This window comes from Podarcis vaucheri (assembly GCF_965113315.1).
Source record: "Podarcis vaucheri genome assembly, chromosome: 14".
In the NCBI taxonomy this organism is placed as follows: domain Eukaryota; kingdom Metazoa; phylum Chordata; class Lepidosauria; order Squamata; family Lacertidae; genus Podarcis; species Podarcis vaucheri.
This window is the reverse complement of record NC_138752.1, coordinates 46,972,205-46,992,833: the sequence shown is the minus strand read 5'-3', so window position 1 is coordinate 46,992,833 and position 20,629 is coordinate 46,972,205. Positions and strand designations below refer to the sequence as shown.

The 20,629-nt window shown below is 45.9% G+C and overlaps 1 long non-coding RNA gene across 2 annotated transcripts; it reads left to right on the top strand.

Annotated features, from left to right (window-relative positions):
- Positions 1–4,517: 4,517 nt before the first annotated feature.
- On the top strand, positions 4,518–10,950 carry LOC309519160. Of its 2 annotated transcripts, XR_014213701.1 has the most exons (3): positions 4,543–4,654; positions 8,950–9,587; positions 10,489–10,950. It is a non-coding gene; the product is annotated as an uncharacterized lncRNA (long non-coding RNA). The 2 variants fall into 2 exon arrangements; XR_014213702.1 differs by lacking the exon at positions 10,489–10,950 and having other exon boundaries at positions 4,518–4,654; positions 8,950–9,673.
- The last annotated feature ends 9,679 nt before the right edge of the window (positions 10,951–20,629 follow it).

Genomic DNA, 20,629 nt, shown 5'->3' with positions numbered 1-20,629 from the left:
TCGTGCAAGAAGTCCTCATGGAAATCCACCAGCACTTTAGGGCAAATGTCCCTTAACGTACGCAGGCTTTGTATGCAATTTCGCTTAACATTTACACAGTTTTGCAAAGCAATTTCCCCCGATAGAAGTGCATTGTTTTGAGTTGATTTCACTGATCTCTGCATTTCTGTGCACATTTTCCTACATTTGTGCACACGTGCACACGTGACTTGGCTAGAGAATTGCACTGCAGAATTCAGATAAGGGCAAAAGCTGCGTTTGGGTTTGTGTATTGTTTTGGGAAGTACAATTTAGTCAGGTTTGCCTTTCAATGCAAGCTGGATCGAATCACACACAACCCCGCCTCTCGTGCCTGCCTAGAGCAGTTGAACATGTTGCTGAGTTCCGTTTGGTCCATAAAAAAGGAGAGGCCTTTAGCCCAATTCACCAAAAGGAAGGGGGAAGGTTGTGGGTACACAATGGGGTGGGTGTGCGTATCCCTTTTCCCCATAAAGCACACACATCGCTGAAAAGGCAGTGCTCCCAAGAGCAGGAAATATGACGCGCAATCTTGATTTCTGTCTGCGTTGAGCTTTGCCAAGTTTGCTCTGTTTCCATTTGGGCAGGAAAGCAGACAAATGAGAATAAGGAGGGAGAACGAAGTCCTTTCGTTCTGCTGCTCCCGACTTTCACAAAGCCAGGCCATCTGTTTTGCAAAAGACCTGGCTCTGAGGAGGGAGAGGGACGGCAAGGGTTTAAGTCTGATGTTTCTCAGAGAAGCTTGCCAGAACTGTAAACGGGTCCAAACGCCGGCAACTTCTTTGTGGGTTTTCTCGAGTGACGTTTCGGATGTGCAAAACGGTGAGCCCCAGAAGTGGGTTAGTCCTCGAGAAATCTGAATTCGAAGGAGATTTGCATGCAGATGTTCCTTCCATTTGAGGACTTCCTGATTTCTGTGAGAGAGCCAGTGTGATGTAGTGGTTAAGTGGTGTAGACTCGTAATCTGGTGAACGGGGTTTGCTTCTCCACTCCTCCACATGCAGCTGCTGGGTGACCTTGGGCCAGTCACACTTCTTTGAAGTTTCACAGCCCCACTCACCTCACAGAGTGTTTGTTGTGGGGGAGGAAGGGAAAGGAGATTGTGAGCCGCTTTGAGACTCCTTAGGGTAGTGATAAAGCGGGGATATCAAATCCAAACTCTTCTTCTTCTTCTTCTTCTTCTTCTTCTTCCTGCTCAGATCAAGGTGAGGGTAGTCTGGATGGAAGTCTGCACTGCAAGGCAGGTTCTGGATGCAAATTCCACAACGGTGGCCCCCACTCTCACTTTACAGGGGTTGCCAATGCAGTGCCCAGGGGCAGGCATGTGTTCACAGAGATCTTCCTTGGTGCCCTCAGTACTCCACCCCCTTCTGAAATAAGGCTTGGGAGAAGTATTCTGCTTCAGGAAAAGCTCAGGAAAGGGCAGCCAAAACGATCAAGGTGGCAGAGCGGAACAAACTACAGTTCCCAAGATTCTTTGGGGGAAGCCAGGATGGTTATGAGTCACATAAGAGTGCTTTACATGTATTTTTAAAATAATTTCTGATTGGTTTTTTCATATTTTAACATAACCATTTCAAACATTAAAGTACAAGGTTCTTTTGAAGCTTCAGGCCTCCTTCCCTGCCTCCATAGTTTCCATGTTTAAGATTAGATTTGCTCCATCTTTTACCATTATCCATCTGTTAAATAACCATCATAATCGTAAATAATTCCACGTTACAAGTGTCATTGCATCCCTGCCAAAGATTTTAACTTTTTACAGTGGTCTTTTAAATAAATTACAAATTTACTCCAGTCTTTAGAAAATATTTGATCTTCCTGGTTTTGGATCCTTCCCGTCAGTTTCACCATCTCTGCATAGTCCATGAGTTTCATCTGCCATTTTTCTTTTGTTGGTACATCCTTCCATCTCTGGGCTAGTAGCATTCTTGCTGCCGTCGCTGCATACATATAAAGTCTTTTATCTTCTCTTGTTAACTCTTCACCTATTATACTTAGCAAAAAGGCTTCTGGTTTTTTAACAAAAACATTTTCTATAGTTCATTATTTATCATTTCCCAGAAAGCCTTTACCAATGTACATGTCCACCACATATGGTAAAAAGTACCCTCCATCTCTTTACATTTCCAGCACAGTTTTGAACTTGTTTTGTACATTTTAACAATTTTACTCGGTGTTAGGTACCAATGGTACATCATTTTTAGATAATTTTCTTTCAACGAACAGCATAAGAGTGCTTTATATGTATGATATGACCCACATTACCCACCCCAACCCCCCAAGAAAGACCCAGACAACCCAAAGTGGACTGGTTTTGGTTTAAAAAAGGTTCGAAGCCAAGGCAGAACGGCTGCTGGAACATGATCTGCCTCTGTGGAAAAGCACTCAAATGTCTGTATGGCTAGAAATCAAAGGCCTAGGTCTGTTGGCTTTCCAGGTGTGTGTTCCGGAGCGGGAAAATCCTTTTGTTTCTACAGGGTGGGGTTGCTTTTTTCTTCTCTTAGTTCCCTATTGATAGGGCACAATGAGAGCTTCCCTCGCTCCCCCAGTTTCTTTCAGTCATGCAGAGCCTTCCAACAGCATCCTTGCTTCACAAACCAGATTGGAACCTTCTCTGCAATCTTTCCATTCGTATATTTTTTGTTTACAGTTCTAATGACTTATATTAAAAAGGTGAAGGACCCCTGGATGGTTAAGTCCAGTCAAAGGCGACTATGGGGTTGCAGCGCTCATGTCACTTTCAGTTCGAGGGAGCCAGCATTTGTCCATAGACAGCTTTCCAGGTCATGTGGCCAGCAAGACTCAACCGCTTCTGGCTCAACTGGACATTGTGATGGAAACCAGAGTGCACAGAAACAGCGTTTGGCCTTCCAGATTTCGCTGGACTCCCATCTTCCCTGACCATTGACCATGCTGGCTGGGACTGATGGAGCTTGTAGTCTGGTGACAACTTGAGGACCATAGGTTCCTTGCAGCAAGTGTCAGGAGTGCGTGCAGGAGCCAGGCCCTGTGACCAGTAGGGCTTCGCAGGACTGGGGCCTTCCTGAGTTTGTTCTGGAGATGCACAGGTGAAGGATAGAAGGTCAGCATTTCCCTTCGGCTCTTTGCCACAGCAACATGTTTCCTGCCTTGCTGCGTTTGGCTTCTTGCTTCCTGATCCTCGGACCTTGGCTTCTTGACTCAACCCTTGTCTTCGTGACTCCCTGCTTCCTGACCCTCGGAACCCTGGCTTCTGGACTCTCGTTCCTGTTCCCACCCTGCCATCTTGCCCCCGGTCCCGACGTCCTCAGCCGGGACTTTGATCACCCGTAGACCAGACTGTGACAGCAAGACTATGTGAACAAGTCCTTCCTTTCCCCTGCCTAGATCTTCCAACATTCAGCTCCATGGGATGTATGTATGGGTTATCCTTGCAGCCTTCCAGTTCTCCCTGAGGGCTTCCTGGAGGCATCCACTGTGAGCAAAGAGATGCTAAACATCGTGGCCCATGGGCCCGATCCACCAGGATCTTCTTACACTGTTACGTTTAATTGCACGACAAACTACCCCATGGCAACAGGGTGCCCTATATTACACTCATAGGAAGCCAAGGTCCCTTTGCTCCCCTGCCCCCCGTAAAATATTTGAGGGGGTCCCCCCAAGCTAATGGGCATTGCCATTCAAATGGTGTGCATGCACTGCACTGTGTGATTGATTATGCAGGGTGGGGCTTACTTGCCCTCCTCAACATATTATTCATAGAATCATAGAATCATAGAGTTGGAAGAGACCACAAGGGCCATCGAGTCCAACCCCCTGCCAAGCAGGAAACACCATCAGAGCACTCCTGACATATGGTTGTCAAGCCTCTGCTTAAAGACCTCCAAAGTAGGAGACTCCACCACACTCCTTGGCAGCAAATTCCACTGGCGAACAGCTCTTACTGTCAGGAAGTTCTTCCTAATGTTTAGGTGGAATCTTCTTTCTTGTAGTTTGGATCCATTGCTCCGTGTCCGCTTCTCCGGAGCAGCAGAAAACAACCTTTCTCCCTCCTCTATGTGACATCCTTTTATATATTTGAACATGGCTATCATATCACCCCTTAACCTCCTCTTCTCCAGGCTAAACATGCCCAGCTCCCTTAGCCGTTCCTCATAAGGCATCATGTTTGGACATGGGCATAGCCAGGATTTTTGTTGGGGAGAGAAAGGCTTTTGTTAGGGGGCAGAACCTCAGATTTGCATTGATTTGTGGGGAGCTGCCGTCCTCCCTGCCCCTCCTTGGCTACACCCATGCATTTGGGCCACCCCCAACTTTGAGTCCAGCAGAAAGGACTTCTGTGGGACTCGGAAGCTTGCCAGCCTGCCTCACGCAGCTGACACAAAGCACAGCACTCCATTTGGCTGTTTTGGTCTGACCCAACAGGGGTCTCCGTCTGCATGGGAGGCAATTGGTGATAGCGATGTTTGTCCAAACCGGCAAGCGGCAAGAGGGAGCTCCTCATCTGCTCTGCCAGCTTCAGGGTGGGTGGGGAAAGAAAGAGAAAGCGCTGTCGGAACATGTCTAAGTGAAAGCTTGATAGTGCACAGCAAAGCCAGGTGCCTAAAACAAATACCAACGTTTCCGGGAGTTTGGCATGGAGCGCTCAGACCAGGTGGGTGATGGTTTTGTTTTCAGGGAGGGGCATCTCTCAAGGTGCTGAGAATATTTCTCACAAGTCTGGAGGTCCAGGGGCCAAGTGTGGCCCTCCAAGCCATGCTATCAGGCCCTCATGATCCCCCCAATATTCAGAGAATGAGTGGCTATGTTATGATTTGCATAACGTTTTCTAAACGGTGAATTAGAGAGGGTCACCTTATATCTTCAGTTGAGATGCTTTAGTTGAGATTCCTGCATTGCTTAGACGAACCTTGGATTCCCTTCCAATTCCACTTCCGCTTCCAATTCCACGATTCTATGAGATCAAACCGAAACAGATTTCTCCCTCTACTTTCCTAACAGGCAAGCCTGCTCTGCTCGTGCAACGAAGCCAGTTTGGCAAACCGGCTTCCGATGTGCTGGCACCTGTTCCGTTTGCGTAGGGGAAGCACGTACAGAAGGAACGTGATCGATGGGCACTTAAGCCTCGAGATCATCTGAAGCATGTTTGGACGGGGCAGGAGGATTAGCCCGAGAAGAGAAGAAAAGAAGGGGAAGAGAAGGTTTTGGTGTGGCTGAAACAGGAGGGGTGGGAACGGAAAGCATGTGCGATGCGCCTATTGTCTACATGGCAGGAGGAAACACATTTTGGGTGGTGCAGAAGGTGTGGGGGCACTGTAGGAGTGGCAAGGCGTTCATTCATTCATGAGTGCAGGTTGCGTGCCCTCCATGTTTTGGTGAACTCCAGCTGCCATCAGCCCCAGCCAGCAAGGTTGATGGTCAGAGATGACGGGAGTTGGAGTTCAACAACAGCTCATGAGCCACGGCATTGGTCAGGCCGTGAGTATTAACCTTAAAGGTAAAGGATCCCTGACAGTTAAGCCCAGTCGTGGACGACTCTGGGGTTGCGGCGCTCATCTCGCTTTACAGGCTGAGGGAGTTGCCGTTTGTCCGCAGAGAGTTTTCCGGGTCATGTGGCCAGCATGACTAAGCCGCTTCTGGCAAACCAGAGCAGCGCACGGAAATGCCGCTTACCTTCCTGCTGGAGTGGTACCTATTTATCTACTTGCACTTTTTGACATGCTTTCAAACTGCTAGGTTGGCAGGAGCTGGAACAGAGCTTTTCCTTAGAATGTCCCTATTTTCACTGGAGAAATGTTGAAGGGTGCAAAGTTATCTGACCTCTGAACCATCTGCAAGCAATCCTGTATAGCAGTGGTGTCCAAACGTTTTTCAAAGAGGGCCAAATTTGATGAAGTGAAGGGCCGCGAGGGCCGACTGAAGTTTGTTAACCTTTTTTAAAGAATAAAGTTGTTCAGCTTTTTTTAGGGTTGAAGTTGTTGAGGTTTTTTTAGGATTATAGCCCAGGATATAAACTGCTGCAGGGGCCAGATTAAACTGACCGGTGGGCCGGATTAGGCTCCCGAAACAGATTTTGGACATGCCTGCTGTATAGGGAAGGGTTTTTGTTTTAATGTTTAATGTTTTCTAATGTTTTCATATATGTTGGAAGCTGCCCTGGGTGACTTGGGGCAACCCAGTAAGATGTGTGGTGTATAAATACAGTGGTACCTTGGGTTAAGTACTTAATTAATTCTGGAGGTCCGTTCTTAACCTGAAACTGTTCTTAACCTGAAGCACCACTTTAGCTAATGGGGCCTCCCGCTGCCACCGCACCGCCACCATGTGATTTCTGTTCTCATCCTGAAGCAAAGTTCTTAACCCGAGGTACTATTTCTGGGTTAGCGGAGTCTGTAACCTGAAGCATCTGTAACCTGAAGCATCTGTAACCTGAGGTACCACTGTAGTAAAATTATTGTTATGGAATGGGACAGCCCTATTTTCATCGGAGAAATGTATGCGGAGACCACTTTGAATTTTCACTTGGAAGACACTAAGCGCTTTGACCAACGGATGTTGTCGCAGCTTGTTGGCTCTCGGATCATTACCAGCCTGTAAACCCAAGACACCTCCTCAGACCACACAGCCACAGGTCCACGCCTTCCAGGATGCAGGCTGGTGTTAGCTTAAGCAAAGCTAATCCCCGGCAGCTCAGAGCAGAGCCTTCCCTGGCCAGCTTGCAAACAAGACACAGAACAGGTCGGTCTGACACTCTGTGAGTTACCTGGCCTGACTCATCATCGCTTTGGGCAAGGGAGCCATAAAACCATCTCTCTTCTCTCCCCCCCCCCACTGCCTCACCTCAGCCAAGCTCTTCCCAATGCCCAAACCGGCTTGGCAAGTGCTGGAACAGGTTCTTTTGAGGGCGCCTCCAGCCCCTCCAGGTGCAAGGAAGGTGCGGCTGCCCAGGTAGGAGGGTGGCGACTCTGCAAATCCTCCCCACCCCCCTTGCTTCAAAGCTGGGCGTGGCAAGGATGAAGGAGAATTCCTCCCGAAAATATGCAAGCTCCAAGCCTAGAGGAGCCTCCTGCTGCACCCACAAACCTAGGCCTTGCTCAATAGCGATTTCTCTCTTGCCAGATCTGCTCCAGTCCTATTTTTCACACCGCCTTGCAAAAGACTAGGATCACCAAGCGGTTGCAGTCTCGAGAAGGAGGGCCTCCGCCCACTGCGTTCTGGAACAGGAAAAGCCACAATTTTGCGACGGCAGCAAACGCCGGGGAATGCAAACTCTTGCATATCGCAAGCTTAGGATGGGCATCTCTGCCAATCTCGATTTCTTTCACATTCTGCAGTCTCTGGCACTCTGCTGCTCTGCATGAATTTGCAATGGATTTTTAATTATTCTTTTTTACGCCCTCGCGAAAATTCATCTGCAGCGGAGTGTGAATTTCTCGCAGTGTGCACAATTTTTTAATGCTCTCTTGCCAAGCAGGAAACACGTTTTTGCAAACGTCTCGTGCATTTTATCTCCTGTGAGGAGGCAGCGCTGTATAGTGGTTAGGGTGCTGGACTAGGACCTGGGAGACCAGGTTGATGTCTCTTTAACATGCCAAGGGGTGATGGGAATTGTAGTGCAACAGCGTCTGAAGGTGATCAGGTTGGCTCCCTTGCCAGCTTCCTATGATGATAAATACAGCTCCATCTTCCCTCAACCTCATTGGGAACATTCTTTCATATGTGGTGGCCTTGTAAAAGGGTAAAAGAATATTGGGAAATGATCCATAATGAATTGAAAAAAATGTTTAAAAGTACTTTTCCAAAAAAAGAGAGTCCTTTTTGTTGGGGATAATTCAGATGGAAATTCCCAGGTGTCAAAAAAGGTTATTTATGTATGCCACTACTGCAGCCCGTGTTTTGTTAGTCCCAAAATGGAAAACGAGCGAGGTCCCAATGAAAGAAAAATGGCAACTTAAGTTGACAGAATATGTGCAGCTTGCAGACTTAACAGATAGAATAAGATAACAGGAAGAACATACGTTTAGAGAAGATTGGAAAACGTTTATTGAATATATGGGGGGAAATTGTGTACACTTGAAAACATTGGCAGCATTAAGATAAGTCCAACAGTGTAAATAAGTTTTGGTGGATGAAATAATGGAATACTAAATGGTTTACTTTATGTAAAATATGCAGGGATTTATGATATGCAAAATGAACCATGGAAAGAGAAGGAGGGAAGTCAGTGATACTTTAAGGATGTTTAAATGAGTATTCTAAATTGTAAAGCAGAAAATATATACAGTGGTATCTCAGATTAAATACTTAATTCGTTCCGGAGGTCCGTACTTAACCTAAAACTGTTCTTAACCTGAAGCACCACTTTAGCTAATGGGGCCTCCTGCTGCCGCCGCACCGCCAGAGCACAATTTCTGTTCTCATCCTGAAGCAAAGTTCTTAAACTGAAGCACTATTTCTGGGTTAGCGGAGTCTGTAACCTGAAGCGTATGTAACCTGAAGTGTATGTAACCCGAGGTAGCACTGTATATACAGAGAGAGCACTTTTTTCTAAAAAAATGTTTAGGGGTACTCTCATTTTGACTCAAGAAAATCACCATTTTATAGTTCAAATCGGGAAAACTAAGTACAGTAAATGGACAAAAGTGCAAAGATTCACAAAATGTTTAGGGCTATGTGTACTCCTCCCCCCCCAGAAAAGTAGCACCATCTATCTATCTATCTATCTATCTATCTATCTATCTATCTATACACAGCTCCATGAAGGAGGGATGGAATTGATCCAGCAAATAATGCCCAGCGTAGAAGGCAAAGGGTGGAGCTTTTTCCACTTCAAACTTATTTAGCTTTAGAAAATAATAAAAAAATTCCAGCTGAACCAGGTGAAGATGAAAGCAAATGTCAGCCTGTTCGCCAACAATCATTCCACTTAATTTGTTTGTTTTTAAATAGATCTGTTTAAAGAAGAAGAAGAAGCAAGTGAGGAGGATTTCTTTCGCTCTTCACATAACACCCTACCCATCCTTCAGGCCAAAACAGCAGGGAGCTTTTTTTTAAAAAAGTATATGGCTTCCTCTGGTAAAACCGGCATTTCCAAAGAAACACCTTGATGGTTCCTGCCTAACCCGCCATCCAATCTCACCGTGACTGATGACTTTGGGTCACTGTTGTACATCATTGGACCTCCCGACAGACTACCTGTTTATTGAGCATACCTGTATATCCTGGTTTGCTTGCACAAAGCTGTGTTCGTGCGACAAAATTTATATGTACCAGTTGGTTGGAGGAAAACCCCAAGCGGTTTACAAAGAATGTTACAATTATCTTTAAAAAAAAAAAGCTTAAAACCATTTGAAACATGCAGAACATCATTAAAATTAACAGCAACAGAAGGAAAAAACACGTCAACATCTACATGCCTGGTTAGGCTTGCCTAAACAAAAATATGTTCTTAGCAGGTGCCTAAAAGACACAGCGAAGACGCCTAGTGCTGCCACACTAAATGTGGAATGTGGAATGTGGCATCTAGGGCAATGCCCGTTCTGCAGATCGAAGGAATCAAATGGGCATATATGGGGCAAGACAATATGGTAGGTAAACTGGTCCGAAGCCATTCAGGGCTTTATATATCAATAAAGTAAAGGTAAAAGACCCCAGGATGGGGTCTCTGCAAACATTCCATTCGTATATTTTTGTTTACAGTTCTAATGACTTCTGTTAAAAAGGTAAAGGACCCTTGGACGGTTAAGTCCCATCAAAGGCGACTCTAGGGTTGCGGTGCTCATCTCGCTTTCAGGTTGAGGGAGCCAGCGTTTGTCCACAGACAGCTTTCTGGGTCATGTGGCCAGCAGGACTAAATCACGCACGGAGGACCATAACGAAAACCAGAGCACACGGAAACACCTTTTACCTTCCCACCACAGCGGTGCCTATTTATCTATTTGCACTGGTAGGCTTTTGAACTGCTAGGTTGGCAGGAGCTGGGACAGAGCAACGAGAGCTCACTCCGTAGCGGGGATTTGAACCGCCGACCTTCCGATCAGCAAGCCCAAGAAGCTCAGTGGTTTAGACCACAGCGCCACCCGCATTTATATACCAATAGGAATTCTTTGACCCAAGATTAGCAGAACTCATACTCTGCCTGCTCTTTTTTGGACATTTGTTCTGATTTGTTTCCATGGAGGGTATACAATAAGGAGCATTCCTCCTGGTTTTCCTTGCACTGCGTTCATGCATCTGTGTTCATAATTTGCATATCACACATCTTCCCCCCTCCCATGCGTTTCTCTGTCACTTTCCTATCAGCAAAACGTCCATTGCTATGTCAAGAGGATTTGTTGCCCCGGAGTAACAGAGCACATTTTAATCCGCTGTAAATTTTGCAAACTTCTTTGCACTTCTTTGAAGCCCTCCTACAAAATGCTCACTTTCTGGAGGCAGCCTTTGACAACATCCTCTGTTTATTGAGCGTGCATTCTGATTTATTTACAGGGCTGTGTTCTGCTTCTGCCGTCAGAGGCAACCTGCCTCTGAAAGCCAGTTGCTGGGAACAGCAGAAGGCGAGAGTGTTGTTGTTCTCATGTGGTGCTAGACGGATTCCTACAGGAATTTGGTTGGCTACTTTGCGAACCGGATGATGGACTTGATGGTCCACTGGCCTGATCCAGCAGCAACGCCTTCTATTCTTACGAGAGGCCATACGACGTTGTATCAAGCAAACGTTATATCACACTTTCCTGTCACTTTCCTGGTTGAAAAACATCCAGTTCTGGGAAGGAAGTGCGATCAGCTTTAATTGTGCTACCTGGATTTGCCAGCGAGCAACGAAATTCCACCCGTAAAGAGCAAAAGTCCTGCGATGACCTGAGCTAACACCGCCGCTACCCAAAATGCAGAGGGTTGCTAAATAAAAATAAATCAAGGTCAATCTCTTTTCCAAACTCTGCCCCCCTAGTTTGTGATTGTTCATCTTTTCAAGGCAGCTGTCTCCTTTGTAATCACTGGCCAATCTCAGTGGAATGTTTTGGAGTCTGCTTTTAGAAAGTTAACACAGCTTGCAGTATTTGGGGGTGTATATAATTAGTTTTCCATTTATTCTAAGCTTGTTCTTTAAGGCTGACACCTTTAAAAAAAAAGTTGTCCTCACTCTATAGAGTTTTTCACGACAGCTCAACAGGCAAAAGCGATTCTACCTTCTTGGGTAAAATATTTCTGTCCCGCATTACTGTACAAAGATAAAAGCCTTGCAAAGTGGCTAAGATTGTTTGCTGTTGTGCTCAGGATCAGCTTTGGGGCTTTGTCCGGGCATCTGGCTGGCCACTGTGAAAACAGGAGGATTCATGAAATGGGCCACTGGTTTTTCTGATGTTCGTAAGTATGGCAAAGGCCCAGAAGCAGCCATGAGAAGACCAAGCTGAAAGCCATTCAACAGCAGCCATTAAAAAGAAACCAGTACTGTGACAGAACTTAGGCGCCACACTGACTCTCTGCCAAGTAGTAGTAGAATTCCAGGAAGGCTCGGGATTTATGCTCCCTTGGAGAATCGAAGATGTGGCAGAGACTGTCATAGCTTTAAGAAATATAATCTATCCACATCTTTACACCTTCAGACTGCATGGAGGAAGTCCTGGTCTTACAGCTTGGTCCTCTTAGAAGGGGCCTTTTCCCCACAGCAGGGCAGCCCTGGAGTCCAAGGCATCTCTCCCAGCCAGCCTTCAGCCAGCCTGCCCAAGATGGATCCCAGTCTTTCTTCTTCTTCTTCTTCTTCTTCTTCTTCTTCTTCTTCTTCTTCTTCTTCTTCTTCTTCCTAGCACACCTTGCTAAAGACCCTCTTTTCCTGTCACTTTGCACCCAGTTACCCTGGCAACCTTCCGTCTGCCCAGGCCTCAAATTCCTCTCAGATGAGCCATCAACACCTTTTGTCCTGTTAACAACTCTATCCCAGGTGAAGCCCTGGCCAGGAAAGAAATATTTGCCTGTTATTTTCCCACTAGCCTGCAATCTTCCCTTCAATACTCAAAATAATCCAAATCCTACTCTCTTTTTTTCTTCATTTCTAGGGTTTAACGGGGTTCCCCACCACCACCACACCACAAAAGCAGCACAATGCTATTTGTGGAAAGCTCAGGAAAACGAAATTGTGTTCGCAACGGTCTGGAGCTGGAAAACGTTCATTCACAGACACGGTGTGAATGCGAATTGCCCCTGCAAACTGGCAGTGCCACATTGCCAATGGGTAGCACCTTCATGCAGCCAATCCCAGTGTGGCTTACTATTAGCCCTAGACAGCGAGTCCTGATTGCCAAAGAACAACCCTTAGCTGTCCCAGGCAATGTAAGGAGGAGGGCATAGGAGAATGGAGGTGGAACAATGGTCTGACGTGGTGTAAGGCATGTTCTTAACTGCCTAATAATAGTCTTCCTCCACATATATTCCTGTTCTCCCCCATCCCACCCAGCCGCCCCTCTGCCTCCATTAATCCAAAGAGTCTCCCTTGCTTGTGTTCCCTCAGGGGATGAGTTATTTCTGCCGCATTATCCTTCAGCTGCTTTATGGTGACACCACACACAGGTCTCCACAGCAACTAATTTACGATGTTACGGGAGCAACTCCTTGACTCCTGGAGATACGTCAAGGCGCCATATGAGGGCACGATCCTGTCGCCAGGCCACCACGAGCTATAATTTTCCTCAGCCACAAATTGCACAAGGCCATTTACACGCAAGAAATCCTGTCAATTAATGGCTTGGCAGAAACGGTTTTCCTGGAATGCACCAAGGCTGAATCAGTTTGCCTTCTGTGGCGCTCCGTGGTTATTGTCAGCATGAGAGAATTCACAGGGACGTCAAGCTGGGAGATGGATGGTACCTGTTACGAGAAATAACTGCTCCTTTTCCCTTATGGGGCTGTTGCAGGAATTTATGTATAGTTTGGGGGGGGGGTTGCCCCTCCAGCAGATATCATGCACATGCAGCCCACTACCAAAATCAGCACAATCACTTTTGTGACTTGTCCCCACAAAACACTTCATCACGGTTTCTTCCTATCTATTCAAAGGGCCTTTGCTGAACGATACCAAATGTAAGAATTCACTGATAAATGTATCTATGTACTGACTCACTGGGAAAACTTCAGAAATTCATATAGACATGTGAGCTCAGCTACTAAGCAGCCCCTCTGCCTGAGTGATAATTCCTGGCATCCTGATACCTGAGTGCTAGATAGGTAGCCATTCCAGAAATAACAAACCTAGATGAAGACAAAAGGGTGTGATTAACTTAGCTGGGAAACCGGGAAATGTAAATATCTCTTTTGTTACCCTTGATGGGTGTTTGGTGGAGGGCAAGGAGAACCATGGGGCAGGGTCCATGATGCTCAGATTACTGCCACCAGACCTCCCCTTTCATGATGTAACCATGATGCATTAGTGATGTAGTTTGGGGGGTGTAACATGGGGATGAGCAGCTAATAAAAGTTTGGGTTCTCTTTTGTTCGGGGCTTCCATCTGGTTCCACCTTGAGGCAGGTGGGAGTCCTGTGGCGACAGTCTTCAATAAAGACCAAGCCTACTGGCTGCTGTTTTGCTCTGGTATTCCTGGCTGGTGTCCTTGTTTTTTATCCAAGGAAGCCCTCAGAAACAGGGTACCCAAGAGCCCGTATAGAGTCCTTTTGTAGGTTCTCTATTGGTAAGAGAAAATAACAGAGACCAATCAGAGAATATTGAGAAGCAAAGCAGCTAGTAAACCTGATCTTTATTAAACTGTTGCAACAGGGTCCTCACTCACCACAAGCATGAAAGAGGAACCCAGAACAAAGGTGTGCCCGCCCTTAGTATATAGACTTTTTAAATTGCCCACCCTCAAACTCTAGACCACCCCCAGAAACATACATACATCACAGGAGGGGGCGGGCTACAACAGAAATCTGAGTGCATTGTTTTTTTATCTCTTGTCTGCTAGGTTACTTGATTGGATTACCTGGGCATCCTGGCCACTCTTTTGTTACTCAGTTCCTGAATCCAGGTCACAGGCTCACACCCTATTCATATCTTAAATGTGCCCTTAAGACAGGATTTGTGAAAGAGACAATGGGGAGATTTCCCATGTCCTTCGACCTTGCAGAGAAATATTTGAGGTCATTTTGGGAGAGAGAAAATGGTTTTAGGACTTTTCTGTGGGTTTCAGACAGGCGGTTTACATATTTATATGTGTTTGCTTGGTACATTTATGGACATCTATTATATATATTGGGTCGCTGGTGGCGCTGTGGGTAAAACCTCAGCGCCTAGGACTTGCCGATCGCATGGTCAGCGGTTCAAATCCCCACGGCGGGGTGTGCTCCCGTCGTTCGGTCCCAGCGCCTGCCAACCTAGCAGTTCAAAAGCACCTCCGGGTGCAAGTAGATAAATAGGGACCGCTTACCAGCGGGAAGGTAAACGGCGTTCCGTGTGCTGCGCTGGCTCGCCAGATGCAGCTTGTCACGCTGGCCATGTGACCCAGAAGTGTCTGCGGACAGCGCTGGCTCCCGGCCTCTAGAGTGAGATGAGCGCACAACCCTAGAGTCTGGCAAGACTGGCCCGAATGGGCAGGGGTACCTTTATCTTCTATTATATATATATAAGACCTTAAAATTCTTATAACAGTACCCAAGTTCACTGAGGAAATCCAGCTAACACTGTGTAGGAATCAGTTCTTTGGGTGGGTTGTTGATTGGGATGCAGAAGGAAATTGCTTTGAGTTTTCATTTTCAGAGGAAATTCACAACTGCTGAAAGAATATGCAAGGCAACATGCTTTCTCCACTTTTCCAAATTTTGCAAAGTAGTGATTGCTCTCCAAACAATCAATGTGCCCCCAAAATTGTGTATAAGTGTAAGGGGGAAGTGTACATCAAATGCATCTATTTTAATGAAAGCTGTGTCACATCTTGGAGATTTGCTTGCAAAAAGATGGGCCCAGGCAGATAAATCCACAGTAAAACGCAGACAAAATTTCATGAGAACTTAAAAAAGAAATTGCAATCTGATGCAGAACTGTGGCAGACTGAAGATTAAGAAAAGGAGGGAAACCAGAATGGATACATTTGACCATTCCTGGTTATCAGAGCCTTAGTCAAATCCAAGGTGTAGACAGGAGATTAAATACTAGGCACGCTGACTCAAAAGAAATAAATCCCAATCTATTCAATGAGACTTATGCTCTTCTAAATGTGTCGAGGATTCCAGCCAAAAGGAAACTTTCTGTTTCTGCTGCTGCTTTTACTTAGATCTTCAACCTTAGATTCGCAAGGCCAGGGGACAGATTTTCAGCCAATGAAGACAACCAACCAATGCAGCCAACCCAATGCGATTCTGCAAGACCTTGTAGGCATGTTCAGGTAGATGTTGACCTGCATCCATGGACCAAGGAGGTGGATCAGGGTCAGGTGCGCAAATCTTGTCTCCCAACATCACTGTGCGCATCACCCCTTGCAACCAGTCCCCATACCAAGTGGGGAAGACCCACAGGGGACTTCTACCTGGTTTTGTTTGAATGTAAGTAGAAATGTCCATGCAACCAGAGTTCCTGACAAAACAGGTCCCCTGGTTGTTTGAGATGAACATGAGTAGAGGAACCCTGGTTGACTTTCCCTACTTTCTCGGGGACCAAGGAGGGAGAACGATGTGCACAAGGACACCAGGGGAACGGGGCTTCCATGTCCGCCTTTGCCTCCTCCACACTGAGTGGCAGAAGCTCTCCCTGGTTTCAGACTAAGGGTGTCTGGCAGCCCTACCTGCGTTGAACCTGGGAGCTTCTGCATCTAAAGCAGATAATGCTCTACCACTAAGCTATTGCCCTTTCTTTGTTCATGGGTGTTTTCAAGTCTTTCAACAAGGGATGATGCAACACCTCGCTCAGTGCATGCAGGGGCAGGAATCAACCCTCAAGCACCACAGAGCTGATTGAGAGCCTCTCTCCTTCTGTGAGAACACATTTGTATTCTACTGCGCCACCTAGTGGAGAGCCCACAACCAACCCTCCAACAAATAAAGGCTATACTACTACAGTAGTACCTTGGTTTACAACCATAATCAGTTCTGGAGGTCCATTTGTAAACCAAAACAGGTTGTAACCCAAGGCGTGTTTTTGCCAATGGGGCCTCCAAAATTTTTTTGTTCGTAATCCCCCCCAAAATGGGTTGTAATCCAAAAAAAGTTTGCAAACCGGGACATGCACTTCCGGGTTTGACGTGTTTGTAATCCAAAACGTATGCAAACCAGACGGTTTGCAAACCAAGGTACCACTATATAAGGTTGTACTACCAACCTTACTGTATGCTTGTGAAACATGGACCACTTACAAACACCATTTCCAACTCCTTGAAAGATTCCATCAACGGTGTCTCCGAAAATTCTTACACATCACTTGGGAAGACAGGCGAACTAATGCCAGTGTACTGGAAGAAGCAAAGATCACCAGTGTTGAAGCAATGATTCTTCAACATCAACTTGGACTGGTCATATTGTCTGGATGCCTGATTGTCGTCTTCCAAAGCTACTACTCTATTGTGAACTTAAAAATGGAAAGCGTAATGCTGGTGGTCAATAAAAGAGGTTCAAAGACTCTCTCAAGGCAAATCTAAAAAAATGTAGCATAAACACAGACAACTGGGAAACACTGTTCTGCGAGCGCTCCAGTTGGAGAACAGCCTTTACCAAAGGGGTCATGGGCTTTGAAGACAAATTCAGGATGAAAGGGAGAAATGTGCTAAGAAAAAGGCATGCTTGGCAAACCCTCACCATGGTCAACTCCTGTCCGGAAATCTATGTCCCCACTGTGGACGGACATGTGGATCCAGAATTGGCCTCCACAGTCACTTATAGAGTCACTGTTAAAACCATGTTTATGGAAGAAAATTTTACTCAGCTACGAGGGATCGCCAAAGAAGAAGTTGTCTTCCTCATTTAAACCATCTTTAATACAAGCAAAAAACATCAATTTTTGATGGGAAAGAAAAATGACACATGACGTTTCGAGTACTACGTGATGGGTCTTGTGTTAGTGAATCTCTTTTGACCCTTGTGGTGCAGGTTTTTAGAAGCCACCTTCTTTTTCAGTTACTGCAAGCTGTTTAAAGCCGTTTTCAATATTGTGTGATATAGTATCTTACTCTCAGTGTTGCATTTTAATGGTTGTAACCTTCCTAGGGGTCTTAGGGGGGAGGGCAGACAATAATAATAATTAATTCTGAAAAGGTTCTCCGAGGAGACTGGCAATTGCAAGTGATATGTGTGGGTTTTTTAACAGCTCTGTAACAAACAGAAATTCAACAGGAGAAGTCCCTCCTCCCCTTACTTGCTCAAGGAAAATATTTGCCTGCTGAATATATTACTTCCCACACAGCTGTTCGAGGCCTGGGAAACTAGCCAGGAAGCAGGAACTGGGCGGGGGAGAGAAGGCTCATGCTGGCAACCCTTTTTATAAATACTGTATAAATGGTAAATATTAATGCTCTCAGATTAACAACTGCCAGAGCAATTTCAGACACTGGATTTGGTCTGTAGCTTCTGTTGTGAGTTGGCATAGGGATGTCAATGGTAATTTATTTTGTTTTTTAAAAAATAGCAATCCACAGTCCTCAGGGAGAAGCTTCGGTTACTACCATCACGGCCATCATCTCTTTATTTGCAGCCAACAGACCATTTAAGCAAATTTTATGACAATTGACAACTGGTAACATTAATAAAGATGTGCATTAGTGCAACTGGAAAACACACAATTATAATGCTAAACAGCATGCGTGTGTTCATGGATCAAGCAATCATAAATCACATTCAAAAACTTTGCCAATTGCTCTCTGACTGACGTATTCCCTTTGTCCTGACCAAACCTCAGCCTTACAGCCAAGAATCATGGGACTGTGAGGGACCCAGCAGATGACATCTCAATTAAGACTGTGTAAGCGTAATAGGAAGAATGCTGAGGGCATCGGGAGGAGCCCCTGAAGTAGATTTTGGCCTTTCGCTTGCTAAGCAATGACAAAAATATATTTTTAAATGTTTTTAAAATGCCCTTTGAATTACCACCATGTCTATGTTAGCAGACCTTGCAGCTTGGCTGAATTAGATTGGAACAATTACTTCCAGTTTCTGGGGTTCAAAGGCTTTATTCATGCAGGAACTATTTACATGATAGGTAGAGATGTGTGAGAGAGAAACAACAAGAGACATATTGTCTCAACAAGTTGGAGAGAACAAAAAGCAAAATGGCTCAGCTTTTAAGAGTGGAGTTAACTTACAGAGCCACAAACAAATGCTAGATAGATTGCTGTACGCACAGTGCACTCGTGGTTTAAAGTAACACATGCATTAACTACAAACTCAACAGAAGGAAACGTTATTGCTTTTCTCCAACAGTCCAATGGCAGTGAGTTAACTTTGCATTGCTTGCTGGACTTTTCTTTTCTTCATTCTGAATCAACCAGGGTCAGTTTCATTGGGTCAACCCCAGTTTTGAGTATAATGAGAAATGGAGAAAAGCTTCTCTCTGTCTTCTTTCTTCACACCAGGAATCATTTTATAAACCTCTCTCATGCCCTGCCCCGTGTCCTTTTCTTCTCAGAGTGCTTAATTGGGGGAGGGGGGAGAGAGAGAAGACCCCTGATCCTTTTGGCTGCCCTTCTTTGCACCTGTTTCAGCTCCAGAATATCCTTTTTTGAGATAAAGCGATCAGGAATGCACACAGTATTCCAAGTGCGGTTGCAGATTTATTTTCAGTCTCTTTCCCAACTGATCTCCAAGCTGGAATTTTCTCCCTCCCTGCCCTCCGAGGCCCGTAGCAGCCACTGAGTTGATATTAGTATCCTGCTCTTCAGCCAAAAAGGCTTGCATAGAATCCATTAATATAGTCCCTGTCTGCAGGCTTACAGTCGAAATAAACACAACTCACCAGGGGAAAAGGTCAAGGAGGGAAGGCGAGGAAAGAAATCAAACTCATACACCAATTCTTTAAACAGTAGTTGTTATAATGAACAGCTGGCACAGTTCAGAGGCAGGAGGTGCCAAATGGACCTGGGTTTTTTTTGGGAAAGTGATGGAGTGAACCTTTTGCTTCTGCTTCCCATCTCTCCCACTGAGACGGTCCAATGGAATGGTTGCCCTCGGTGAAAGGAGAGAGGAAAAGAGAGCTGGTGGAGGTGTAAGATATTCTGATGGCTTTTTTGCTTGTGCGTTCTCTGCCCTGGGCTCCTCAGGGAGCAAGGGTATAACTTTAAATAAGTTATGTTAGATTACTGCAATGTGTTGTACATAGGGCTGCCTCTGAAGACGAATGCAGAATTCAGCGGCCAGGTTGCTCAATGGAGCAAGACGGTTTGGGAATTTTACACCGATCCTGGTCCAACTGCACTGGCTACCAATAATAATAATAATAATAATAATAATAATAATAATAATAATAATAATAATAATTTATTATTTATACCCTGCCCATCTGGCTGGGCTTCCCCAGCCACTCTGGGCGGCTTCCAACAAAGTATTAAAATACAGTAATGCACCAAACATTAAAAGCTTCCCTAAACAGGGCTGCCTTCGGATGTCTTCTAAAAGTCTGGTAGTTGTTTTTCTCTTTGACATCTGGTGGGAGGGTGTTCCACAGGGAGGGCGCCACTACCGAGAAGGCCCTCTGCCTGGTTCCCTGTAACATGGCTTTTCACAGCAAGGGAACTGCCAGAAGGCCCTCGGAGATGGACTAAGGTCCGGGGGCCGGATCCAGCCCAATCGCCTTCTAAATCCAGCCCATTGATGGTCCGGGAATCAGCGTGTTTTACCTGAGTAATTTAAAATGCATCTCTGGGTTATTTGTGGAGCCTGCCTGGTGTTTTTAGCTGAGTAGAATGTGTCCTTTTATTTAAAATGCACCTCTGGGTTATTTGTGGGGCATAGGAATTCTTTTTTCTTCTTCTTTCCAAAATATAGTCCAGCCCCCCACAAGGTCTGTGGACCAGCCCCCTGCTGAAAAGGTTTGCTGATCCCTGCAGTCTACGCCCTCCCTAAAGAAAATGAAACAAAGGGCTGTAGTGGGTTTCGAATATTCCAAACACAGGGCACCGGAGGGGAAGCACGGCAGAGCGGTGGGTAGGAGGAATCTGGCCTCAGCTGCGTTTCCAGATTTCCCTCCTGCTTGCCTCAAGCCAGCCTTGCACCGGACCGGCTTTCCCTTGAGTGGGCAGAGTTTGTTTGCGATCAGAAAGATAAAACGAGGAGCCCGGAACAGGATGCATAATCGGCTACAGCTGTGAGTCAGCTTTGCTGTTCCACTTAAGGATGCGAGGGGAGCCTCTCTGGAACGGTTGTCTCCTCCGGCTCTCCTGCTTCCAATAGGAGCCGACCAGGTGCCCATGAAGCAGGGCTGTAGGGCAGCAGCCCTCCTGCTTCTTGCCCCCTTGAATCCGGCACACATTAAGGTAGACTGCCTCTGAACATGCAGGTTCCATTGCGGAGTGGAGGAAGGGCGTTGAACGTCTCTCTGTCGTGATGTGCAGGTGTTGGGCGCAAAGGAATCCAACCGGGCCTAGAGATGAGGGAGCCACTACTGCTCCAAACTGTAGCGAATCTTTGCTGACTATATAATGACAGGGAGGTGTACATTCAGGAGT